Raw genomic sequence first — 12,222 nt, forward strand, 5'->3', positions numbered from 1 at the left:
ACTGAGGAATGTTTAGTTCTTCTGTAAAAAGGCATCTTAACCAAGAATTCTCTATGGAAATCTCTTGAGAGTAACAATATTTGTTCAGTCTCTCCACAGGCTACATGTGCTTTAATTTCTCTGCCTCAGCACTCACAGGTAGTGAAGGGGCTTTTATCTTCTGATCTACTTGATGCCTTTATTTGAAATTAAATTTGGCTGTATGGCCAAGAATACAGAAGGAAATTGGAACCAAGCCTAGGACCTGCTTTTTAAATAGAAGCACAGTGTCTCAAAAAAAGAACCCATTTCCTGAGGAACTTCTTTTATGTTTGTATTGTAATTATCAGATGACAGATTGTAAATTAACCTTGTGATCAGCTGACCAATTTTTTTTTTTCTGGCACAGATGTTTGAGTAGTTTAAACTTCTATAAAATGTGCTGCAAAAAATAAGCTTTTTGTGGAAACATTTTCTGAGAGCAGCACCTGAGTGCACTGCTGATTGCCAAGAGGGATGGTAAGTCCATCTTAATGTGAAATGACACAAGCAGACTCTCCTGAACACTGAATTACATATTTTATCCCTCTCCAGTGGGGAACAATCCTGCCCAATGCCCGAGGGGACTGAGTAGATGTCTAGTGACCTCTTAAATCATATGGAGTCACTTGGGTCCATGTTCCAACTACCTTATGCAACACCAGAAGCTGCTCAATTTCTTCTTGAATTTCCTGTCTCTAAGTAGTTGCTTTCCTTTCTCCCTGCTCCAGTTCTTACATTCAAATTTATGGGTGGAGGGAAGGGAAATAAATTCCACTGCTCTATTTCTGGTTGGAATGAAAGGGCCAAATCTGACTTTCCTCCAGGTCTCCCCTAAGGGCTTGCAAATGAAGAATGAGAGGGGTTTTTTTTGCTTTTCTCTGTAATTGGCAGCTGAAAAAGTAAAAGCTAATCACAGTTCCCAACTAGATGGAGCCAATTGGAGCTGTGAATGATTTAGGAGTTGTACTTGCAGTGCTGAGCCTCCAGCTGCTTCCTCTACTTGGTTCAGGACACAAATGAACATGTCCTGAACTAATGATGTCTGGGAAGCAAAGCCATGGGATAACTGAAAGGGTTCTTTAGTGCAGGTGGGGTTTTGGTCCTAAATTCTTTATCCCATCTCTGCCAGTCTTTGTTTTCCTCCTTTATAGGATGGTGTTCTTCTGTGTCTGCTCAGAGAATAAAACCCCCTGTGTTTGTGTAGTAATAAGGCAGCATTGAACTGATCTTTTTTCTCTTTGTCAGAAACCAAATGTTTGACAAAAAATTAAATACTGTTTTTACTCTTGAATTGAGTCTGAGCAGAAAACTTGTTATTTGGAGGGAATAAGTAGGAAACTGTTGGGCAGTCAGACTTAATCCCTTGTCTAGGTGGGCTAAATTAAATGTTAGGGTTTGGGGTTTTTTCTTGTTTGTAAAACTGTTTTTTCTTTTGCAGCTTATCAAGTCTTTGAGGTCAAATTCCTTCCTTGGAGACCGTGGCTTAGCTCTGTGCTGAGCCCTTGCTTGCAGAAGGGAGATTAGAGCCCATGGGAGAGAAAATGGGGAGAGCTGTAGGGGCACAGATTTTCCTTCTTCCCAGGGGAAGAGCTTTAGATCTGAAAATGGGCAGGTGGAGCCCTGATGTCCAGCTGCACAATGACTGTGGGCACAGCAAATGTGCTTTTTGGTGCTGTTTTTTACCTTTAAAAGTCACCATCTCTGCTCCTGTGGAAATCCCCATGTAACTCTATCATCTTCAGAATATTTTAAGCTCTGCATTGACAGTTCTCTTCAAGGATGTTTTTCTGAGCTATCAGGTGATGCATGAAGGAATAGTCTGCTGGAGGGGGTCAGCTTTGCTTTTCATAGAGCAGCACTCAAACAACAGAGGCAAAGACAACCCTATCATAACAAACAGGTTGTGTTTGAACAATGGCTGTATCCTTGATAAATTTTTGACTTCTAAGCACAGAATTTCTCCTTCAGGTCTGGGTACACTAACCCAAGATTGATTACAATGTGAAGTTTGCAGAGTGGCTGGTTATGGGCTCTTGCAGACAGGCCAGTGCTCATTTTGCCTGTGCTGTGAGCCCACAGAGCACAGAGCAAAGTGCTTGGCACACCCAGGTGCTTGAAGAGCTGTGGCTCTGTTTGGTGCTTGCTTGTATGAAATAAGGAGTGTAGGGAAAACAAACAGTTCCCTCAATAAAAGATCAAGTTATGGGCCTTTATTATGTGTACTATTAGTACCTTTATTGCTTGTACTAGTACTAATTTACGCTGTGATGGGCTTAAATGCTGGCTGTGATTTCAAGAGAAGAATTCACAGGAAAAAAGGTTCATTGAACATTTCTTGCTTAACATGTTAAGAAAAGCAGCTCAATGAGGTTGTTGTCATGAGCTTGTGTTGCTTTTTAGCTGCTGCCTTGTGTGCAAATGCTGCTGCAACCCTGTGGTAATGACAGCAGTGATGCCTCTTGGCATGAGTTGTCCCCTCTGTGCAGTCCCGCAGCTTTGTCTCTGCAATGCTCCTCTGGGCTGGCTGAGATTGTTTTCCAGACTTCTTGCTCTTTGGCTCCAGTCTTGCAAAACATGGTCAGGTGTCCTCCCAGGTGTTAAAGAGCAAACCCTGGAATTTGCCAATGTCTGCCTTGAAACTCTGGGGGGAAGGCTGAGCTTTGCTTTGAGAACAAACAGTGGAGAGGAATTCCTGAGTTAGACTGTTCTGGGAGGGGAAGGATGTTGGAGGTGGCTGGGGGTGTTTTTGTGAAGGTTTTCTGTCCACACCACATGCTCAAAGCAATGTTTTATTTTTCTGACCTTAGTCCATTTGGGATGCCTTTGGTTCTGGGTGTCTCTGGGGAAATGAGCTTCTTTTTTATTTTAATTTTGTCTTCCTCTGATCAGTGTGGGGAATGTCAGTCTGCTAAGAACAGTCCCCCAGCTTTCTCTGACAGGCATTGTACAAGTCAGTCTGTTCCCTGAGACCTGTCAGCCACAGGATAAGATTTGGTGTTTCTGTCAGGGCTGGAACTCTCTGGTAAACTGTGGTGAAAAGTAGGTCCAGACATCTGAGTCCCAGGCTACGATGATGGATTTGGACTTGACTACAGTTAATGAGAACTTGGTGTCCAAATCCCTAGGGCATGTTTTTAAAGAAGGAATATTTAGTCTGTGGTCACTGAATTAAGACAATCTACAAAACCCAAGTTATCCTGATGAGGGAGGGAGGATCACATCAAAGCTCTGAGCTTGTGGCATGTTCTGCTCCAAGAGGTTTAATGCTGGAACAAACCTGATTGCCCAGTAACCTCCTCTGGTTCAGTGTCTGCTTTCTGTATGTCATTTCTGTCAGGTGTTGTCCTGACCTCTCTGATTCTGGGAACAAATAAATATTTAAACCTCCAAAGAACTGTGCTCTTGCTGGAGATGGTGAGAACAGAGTGCCAAAACCTCTGACCCTCTCTGAATCCATACAGATACCATGTATACTGGGGTATATAACCCATGAATGCTGAAGGAATGACTGATGGAGTTTCCCCATTTCTAAAATGGTCCCTGCTCAGGAAAAGGGAGAATCCCCTCGTGTGGCACTGACAGCAAATTGGCTCTGTCCTTGGTCCCAGCCTGTGTCCCAACATGAACCTGGGATATATGGGAGTAAATGGAGGAAGTATAAACATCCAGACCACTCCACTGCCAGATTCAAGCCACATTTTCACCTCCAGTCCCGTGTTTGGCAGCAATGTGGGATTCAGTCAGTGTAGACACCTCTTTATCCATAGCAGATCTTTGTTCTGCTGCTGCTGGGGTTTGTTTGTGCCTCCCTCATCTGCAGCTCTGGGCTCTTTTTGTGGGTTTGTTGGTTTGGCAGCCTCTTGCCATTGCTTTAAATCCCTTTGAGACCACGTTGCCAAATGCCACCTGGTGTGGTTGAGGTTTCTCCAGCTCCGAGGGGATGGGCTGGGCTGGGGAGGGCTGGGGAGGGCAGGGGGTGATTCCTTAGGGGAACGAAGCTCCCTCCTCCATCCCCGCGGGCACAGGAGGGTTAAGGAGGCGCGGAGCTCCCGTGCGGGCGGTGTGAGCTCTTGGCAGGGGGATGAGCCACTCTGTGCCGGGTTTGCCGCCTGTCACACGGACCCCGCATCGCGCCGAGGGGTCCGCGACTCCATCCCGCATCTCGCCTCCATCCCGCATCCCTCCTCAATCCCGCATCCCGCCTCCATCCCGCATCCCGCCTCTATCCCGCATCCCTTCTCAATCCCGCATCCCTCCTCCACCTCCGCATCCCTTCTCCACCCCCGCATCCCTTCTCCACCCCCGCATCCCGCATCCCGCCTCCCCGGCATGGGATCCCCGCTCTGCACACCCGTGAATGCTGCTGGGAGCGCTGGCTGGTGAATGAGTGTCCCTCCGAGCAGAGCCAGGTAAGCACCTTATTCCCATTCCCGACCCTCCCGGCGCCGGGTTTGGCACATCCATGACCGTGCCCGTCCCTTAGCACGGAATAAAAAGTGCAGCCCTCCGGGGACACCGTCCCGCTGTCCCCTCCGGAGGTGGCGGTCGGGGCACTTGCGTTGTTTTATCAGCTTATTTGGGGCATTGAAGTTGCTGCAAGTGGATAGTAAAGCTATTAACATGGACTGCTGCAAAGGCTGTGATGGGGAAGACCCGCTGTGGTTTTGGAGGGATGAGAAATTCTGTTACTTTTTGCTTGGTTCATTTTAAAAGATTTCAGTGTCTTTGAGACAGGTCTTTGTCTCAAAAAATACATGACATATTACACACAAAGGCATGTGTGTCCTCACACAGAATGGTGTGTTCAAACCAATGTATACTTAATATCTCAGCATTTTGTGGACCTCCTGGATATTGCAAAGCTATGGCTTCAATTTTAAAACAACCCTTTTGCTGTGATCTCACATCTCTTAATTATGGGGGGCTTTCCTCTATTTTTCTCTTAAACAGCTTTTATCTCTGTCAGGAAGTGTTCCTAGTTTTCCCATTTCAGTGATTGCCTTGGAAAGAGCACCCTAAATGTGAGTTAGCAGGCTGTGAAACCCAGCAGGTTAGTGCAGCCTTCTCATCTGAGTTGTCAGAACAGCTATTGCAGGAAATTAGTATCAGTGGGACCACACTTTTTATTGCTGGTTGTCTGTGTGCTTTTAGAATGAACTTCAGGCTCCTGAATATCTTACATAATTCATATATATGTTTGACAAGAGGCATTACTTTGTGCATTAAACAGTTGCCAAAAATCCTTGGCTGGAGTGTGGGCTGAGCCAGTCAAGGATTTTGGCCACACACTGATTATTCTGTGAACACACTCGGCTCAAAATGTGTACCCACCTAATCTTATTAATAGTGATCCTTCTCAGAAGCAGCATTAGGCCCTAAATAAAAGATGACACTGTTAATCTTGGGGTTTAGCTGGTTGTGGTTCTCTGGATGCTTGACAAAGAACATTTCTAAAATATCAGCCCTGTGTGGTTGAATGTATAGAGTGAATGCAGAGACTGCAGACTTCCTGAGCCTCTGGAATTCGGATACAAATGTCAAACTGAAGGAAAAAAGCAGGTGGAAGCACGACTTGAGGTCTAGGAAACATTCCCTCTGTTTTTTGCTCAGCCTTTTCCACAGCATAGTGCCCTGTTGCTTTTAGCAATTGCAAGCATGTAAATGGAATGCAAGAACATTGTGATTGGTGCCCAGAGCTGGTGTGCTTGTCTTTCATTTATCTAATTACAAAGTTTTGTGCCCTTTTATATACAACCCATTGTCCTTGTGTGCACATTGCATGAAAACATGCTGGAGCAAAGAGGGAAAAAGAGATTTCAGGTCAATGTGGAGATATCAGGTGCTGTTACCATTTTCTGCTTTTGACCTTTCCCATGCAAGAAGCCTGAAACAATTGAGTAAATGTTAAATAAGAGACTTTCTGCAGAATTTGCATGTATTAAAGAATGATGATGATTTGCATTTTGCTTTATCTGGATGAGATGATCTCTGCATAGTTATTGTTTCTTTCTCTTTACAACCTATATTTAGTGAACATTATTAACAAGGCTGGAGTTTGGTCTTGGAAAAGCAAAAGTTGAAGCCTTTAAGCTCCTGTTGCCTTTTTCCTCCCTAAGTATTGAAGAAGCAGAGTGAATAATTCCATTTTTGGGCTTTCCTGAAAAGAACATGATCTCAACACTCCATATCATCAGTTTTCTTTTGTGACTGTAGAGGTTTATCATTAAAATTCATCTACCAATTTATCAATTCCTTGCTAGGCAGTCAGAGCTTGAGGATTCTTGGACAAAAGAAGGTTAGGAAGGGGCACAAACAGAGCTCTTGAGGGTGCTGTGAGTGCCAAGGATCCAGGCTGGGGAGGCTCCTTGGATGATGAGTGCAAAAATCACAGCTCAGGTGTGGCTGGAGTGTCTGTCAGAACAGACTTGCTGCTCGTAACATTCCACAACTCCCTTGGAATAATCCATGCAGGCTGAAGAAATGACTGATGAGTTTCCCTGGTTTTGACACGGCCCTCTAAGGAAAAGGGAGAATCTCCTTGTCAGTCATTAACTCTGTTTTCTCAGGGCAGCAACAGCAAATTGGATCTGTCCTTGATCCCAGCATGAAACTGGGTGTGAGTGAAGTCTGAGTGGTGGAAATCATCAGGCAAAGAGGAAAATAGGACTGGGCAATGACATAAAAATGTGTGTATGTGGCAGCACAGGGGACAAGAACCTTGAACAGATGGAAAATGTTGAACTTCTTGGGAATATGTGAGCTTTGCATCCCACCCCTGCAAACACCACGGCTCGCTGCTGCCTCAGAGTGTCTTCATTCACTTTAGTTCCAGGAAGGAAAGGATTCTGCTTATTCATTGAAGAAGTTGGAGTGCCTTTGGAACTCAGATGGGTACCAGTGTAATTAACAAGTGATTTCTGGAGTGAAGAGATACTTGGAAAAGGCTGTGCGTGCTGTCCATGAGCAGCAAATGCATGAGTCTGATTGCCTCGTGTCTTCAAAAATTCTGAGCCTTGAAGGAGACTCAGGAGGACAATGAGACAAGTCAAGTGAAGACCTAAAAGGGAATAATTTTATTGTATATTTGCTGAACTTTCTATGAAGGTTCCATTTATAAAAGATCAAGAATTTAAAGTTGAGTTGTCTGTGAGTGCTGTGGTTCTACAGCTGGGCTGTCATGTGCTGATATCAGAGGGGGATTTAAGCTGAGAGTTTGAACCTGTTCTATTTCACATAGAACTAAAGCATCTGTTGCTCTTTAATAACATAAATGACATACAAATGTCTTAACTATAACTATTCACACTCCACTGGGTGGTGGTTTGGGTTTTTTTCAAACAGACTTTTAAAGCCAAGCTTTTCTCTTGGACCAAATTTGATTTATGCCATAAAGCCTGAGGTGCTGGAATTCTGGGCTCTTGGTTAAAGAAGGTTAATTGGCTTGGGGATGAGCAGTAATATGACAGACCAGTAGTAAAAGGCACAGTAGGAGATGAGGTGGGAGAAAGCACAACCATCCTTACCTAGGGAATAACCATATTTTCAGAGCTTTTGCAGCAATTTTTTTATCCCAAAGGTGAAATTGCTGATTGTAACACCACATTTTTGGCAACTTGTTTTTGCCTGGCATGCCTGTGCTTAGCATGTTCTTTTAGTGCACCGTGCTTGATAAATGCCTCTACATGCATTGCTCGTGTGCTGCAGAGCAAGATGCCACCCCAGTTTCTCTGACTGTCACATCTGTCACATGTCCTGCAGTCACACCAGCTTGTGGCCGGTGTTTATGTTGCCCTGATGCTGCATTTGGGTGCTCATCTCATGCCTGTCTCCAGGTAATTAATGCAAAGGGCACACAAGTTTATTAGTGATCTGCTCTGCAAACAGAGAGAGCTGTCTCAGAGCAGGTGCAAAGTGCAATAAGCATCTATGGTAATGAGATGCAAATCAGTGACTCTCCTGTGCTTCCATGCTCTGATAAGTCTTCACTGGGGATGCAGGTGCAGGGTGAAGTTAGAAACATTTTGGTTCAGTCCTGTAGTCTCTGAAATAAGTTACTCCTTTACAGGAGAGAGTCAAACAATATCCAAGATGAAGTAGGTCAACTGTGCAGTCACTGGGTGCACGTCAGGAATTTCACTGTATTTCACGTGTTTATATCAACAAGTGTTTCTTTGTAACTATTTAAACTGTTTATTTGAAACTAATGATGCCCTTGATCTTTAAAGCCCTGGGTTTGTCTGCAGTCTGTCTACTCCTGAAAGGCAGGACTCAGCCTGCAGCTGATGGTGGTGGATGAACAGGGAGATCTATATTTTAAACTTCTATTTAAACATGCCATGACTGATTAGAGAGCTAACATGGGCCACTCGGGGCTGGAGTTTTGTCCCTGCTCCAAGGTAGAGGTCTGGAGTGGCAGGAAGTGGGTCGTTTGAGGTCAGGCACTTTGGGGTCATGCTGGTGCTTTTTTCAGTGCTGTCTCAATGTCTCAGTGGTGCTGAATGACTGTGAGCTGGGCTGGGCTGGGCCTCTGGCCAGCACCATCCTGGAGGGTGTTGTGATGACAACACAGAGCAAAGAGAAACGCTCTGTAGTTGTGATGGGAACCAGATGCTGTGGGTTTGTGAAGCTGTGGGCTCTCCTGAGCCACTGAAATGCTCTGTGACCAAACTGTGACATTCCACCCCCACAAGGTGTCAAACTGGGGGTGGTGTCCTGTGTAGTGTCTCCTGTCTGCAAGCCAAGAGGAGTTGTTGTGCCTCTGAGCTGTGCTGTTCCCCAGCCCATCCAGTTCCTGTTGATGCACGGTTTTATTTCTGTTATCAGCTCCAGGCTATTTCCAGCACTTCCCACACATGCCCCCGTCTTTCTGCCTCCTTTTTCCACCCTCTCCTCCTCCTTTGGATGTTTGGCAGGATGGACATGAAGGAACTGAGCTTTTATAAGACTGATGATACTTGACTGTCTAAAATAGAATAAAATAGGGTGACAAGGGATGGAAAATGTCACGCTTTGGGCTGTGTGTCTGCTGATGACAAGGGAAAGTTTGGGGGTGGAAGTTTCAGATCTGGCTGTAGAACATCTTGCCCTGTTCACAGATGAGGCAGCAGTGATGGATGGCAATGCCCATGCTGTGTTCTGGCTCTCTGCTGTGTTGGGCTTTTCTACAACATTCCTCCAAATCCTGAACTGGTGCCCTGTGTTTTTTTCCACCACCACTTCCTTGTGAAACAAACAGCTCATATAGTGCCACTTGTGTCCTATTTTGGAAGGAGGAGGATTGGAAGTGCTGTTTGGAGGTAATTATGATCGTCTCCAGCCCTTATGTCTCCCAAGAGAAGCTGATGTAAAAGAACAAGCTGAACATGCCTGTGGTGTGGCACTCATTGCTGTGACACACAGTGCAGGAGAAAGGGCAGAGACCCTCCAGCTGAAGACCCTCCTGCCCCCTAAAGCAAGGAGGGAACCCATCCAAGAAGGAGCAGTTCCCTGCTCTGACAGGCTTGGCTCCTTGGTTAATGCACACAATGTGGAGCATTCCCATGGGGAGGGAAGATACATCTTCCCTGTGCTTTGCTTGTCTAACAGTGAACTGACCAGGTGGCTCAGAACCCAAAACTGCTCGTGCCATTTGGAGGGTTTTGCTTTAGGTAGGAAAGGGCAGCTGGGCAAGGAAACAAAACTCAGGGCTCAATGAGCTTCTGTGGGCTGTAGTGCTGATTGAATGTGAGATTTCTGCAGCTTTCTCGCTCACATTTCCATCTCTAACTAGGTCATTTACAGTAACCATGCCTGGCTGGCAGGCCTGTGACTGCAGTAGAAACACATGTTTTCTTTATTCTAATTCTTAGTTAATGAATAAGGTATTTCTTTTAAGCAGCTCTTGTGGAAATCTGTGGTTGGGGGGTCAGGAAAGAGGAACAGGACATAATGCATACACTGGGTTATTTGATGATACTACAGGCAAAACTTCTGGAACTGAAGCTGCTCTTTATTACACTTTTAATTAACTCTGTGACAGGGAAAAGGACAAAAAACCTCAAACAGTAACAGATAATCTGTGTTGAAATAAAAGATTAATCAAGGATCAGCTCTGGAGCACTGCTGTGATTGAGGTGAAGCTGCAGAGTCCAACTAATGACTTACTAGTTGCCTGAGCCACAGTCCCAGGAGAGAGCACTGTTGGGTTAATATTCTTTTTGTACCCAAATGATTCGTTCAGCTTGCAGTGTTTGCTGGCAGAGGATTTGTAAGTACTGGAAAGGCAGGGAGATGAGCAGAGCAAACTTATTCCATCCTTGAAGCACTTATTCCTATATCTGCAATTATCTATTTGCAAGGGACCAGCTGGGACCTGGGATTGCAGTTTCTAGAAACTACCACAAGTAGTACAAGTTGGAACAAATGATTTGGGAAAAAGGGGACTCCTAAAAGGGGCTCTGCATTCCCAGGTACCTGAGGTGTGTGCTGTTCTAAGGCACCACTGTGGAAATGTGTGTCTGTGCAAGCAGCTTGTGGCACGTCCACATCAAAGAGCACAATCCCCCTTTTCACCTCCATGGTGCTATTAAGGATATACTGGGATGCACTCTGAGTACCAGTGCCTTGCACTCCGAGTGTTCATGGCACTTTGAATGGTATGAAGCTGGGAAAATCACAGGCAGGCAGATTCTGTGGTGCAGCTGGAATGTCTGGGCTGCACGAGGACATATTTCAGGGATTGTGGCCTTGGAGCAGGGACTGGGAGACTTGCAAGGGAACTGGAGTGTTTGCAGTGGAGCTTAGGCAGGACCTGGCACTGGGGAGCAGGTGATGAGATGCACAAGGGTATGTGTGGGGCTAAAAATAGGAGCTCTGTGCCCAGTAAATTCTGCAGGCAGAGAAGGAACCAGGCTGGAGTCCTGGGCTGCTCTGAAAATTTTGTTGAATGCAGCTCTAAGGGAATAAGAAACACTGGCACACTCATCAAGGGGATTTCTTCCTCATGTACTGAGAGATCTCAGTAATGTGTTTATGGCAAAAACAAATCAGAAACCTGCAAAGGAATTTTGAATCACTTGGCCCCTCTGTCTGCTGCCTGTTCTTTCCCTTAGCTCAGTTTTAGTTCCTGTCCCTTCACCTGTCCTTGCCCTGAAGTCAAGCACACCTTTTCTCACACTTGGACTATGTTTGGTCCACACCTGCCTGCTGGATGCAAACCCAGTTTGTGTTGCTTGTTTTAGTCTTGAAACCTTAAATTCTAGGGAGAGAAATGACAGCTGTGCTGGTCTTGGCCTGGTTCAGCTCTTGCCTTTCAGTGGTGCTGCTTTCCCCTGGTACTTACACCTCATGGTCTCAATGCTTCTTATGCTTTCCCTCCCCTACAGGGGATGAAAGTGGTGGAGAGAGAGAGCAAGTCACTTGTGTAGCTTCATGTTAAGCTAAATTCTCTTTGTGCACTCCTTTTTTAGGACTGTCTTGGGCTGCTTCCCTTGCAGAGTTCTTAAGAAACATGGTCCCAAAAAATTAATTTAGCAATTCTCTCCTGCCTTACTGCAAGTTCTGAGATTTCAGTAAAGTGGGAACAACAACTGGACTTGCTGTAACTCCATCCTGAATCTTCAGAGCATAAATACTGGTAACTACCAGGGGCCTAAATGGACTAAAGAGCAAGAGATTAATGGGATTAGCAGAGATAAAAATGAAAAGCTTAATGACAGCAGTGTGCTCAAACTCTAAGCCAGCCCAGGCAGGTTTACCACCAGTCTTGCTGTAAAGAAGGTTTAAAGATGTGGTTTCATGACCATGGCAGGTCAGTGATCACTCTTAGTACTTGGAGACCCTGGGTTTGACAAAGCTCTTGAATCAGGACCCCTGGAAAAGGCAGGATGGAGAAATTCAGCAGCTCGTTCCTTACACCCATGTGAGTGTTTGCTGTGCTGTTTTCCACAGTTATGGGAGGACTAGTCCAGCCCTGAAGGAAATCAGGGGGAAAATGGCATCTTTCCGTGGTGGGTTCCACCCTTTGTGCTGGGAAGCAGTTACAGAATAATCTCTCTCTGATCACTGGGCTGGGAATTGCAAACTGTACGTGGATACGAGTTCTACAAAATGGCTTTAATCCTTATTTGTGTCTCAGCCCACACACCTCGCCCACCCCTTCACCCTCAAACTGAGCTGTGTTATGACTGAAGGAAACATCCACGTAATTGTCTTGGTTCATTT

The sequence above is a fragment of the Pithys albifrons genome, chromosome 23 (assembly GCF_047495875.1).
Source record: "Pithys albifrons albifrons isolate INPA30051 chromosome 23, PitAlb_v1, whole genome shotgun sequence".
Lineage (NCBI taxonomy): Eukaryota > Metazoa > Chordata > Aves > Passeriformes > Thamnophilidae > Pithys > Pithys albifrons.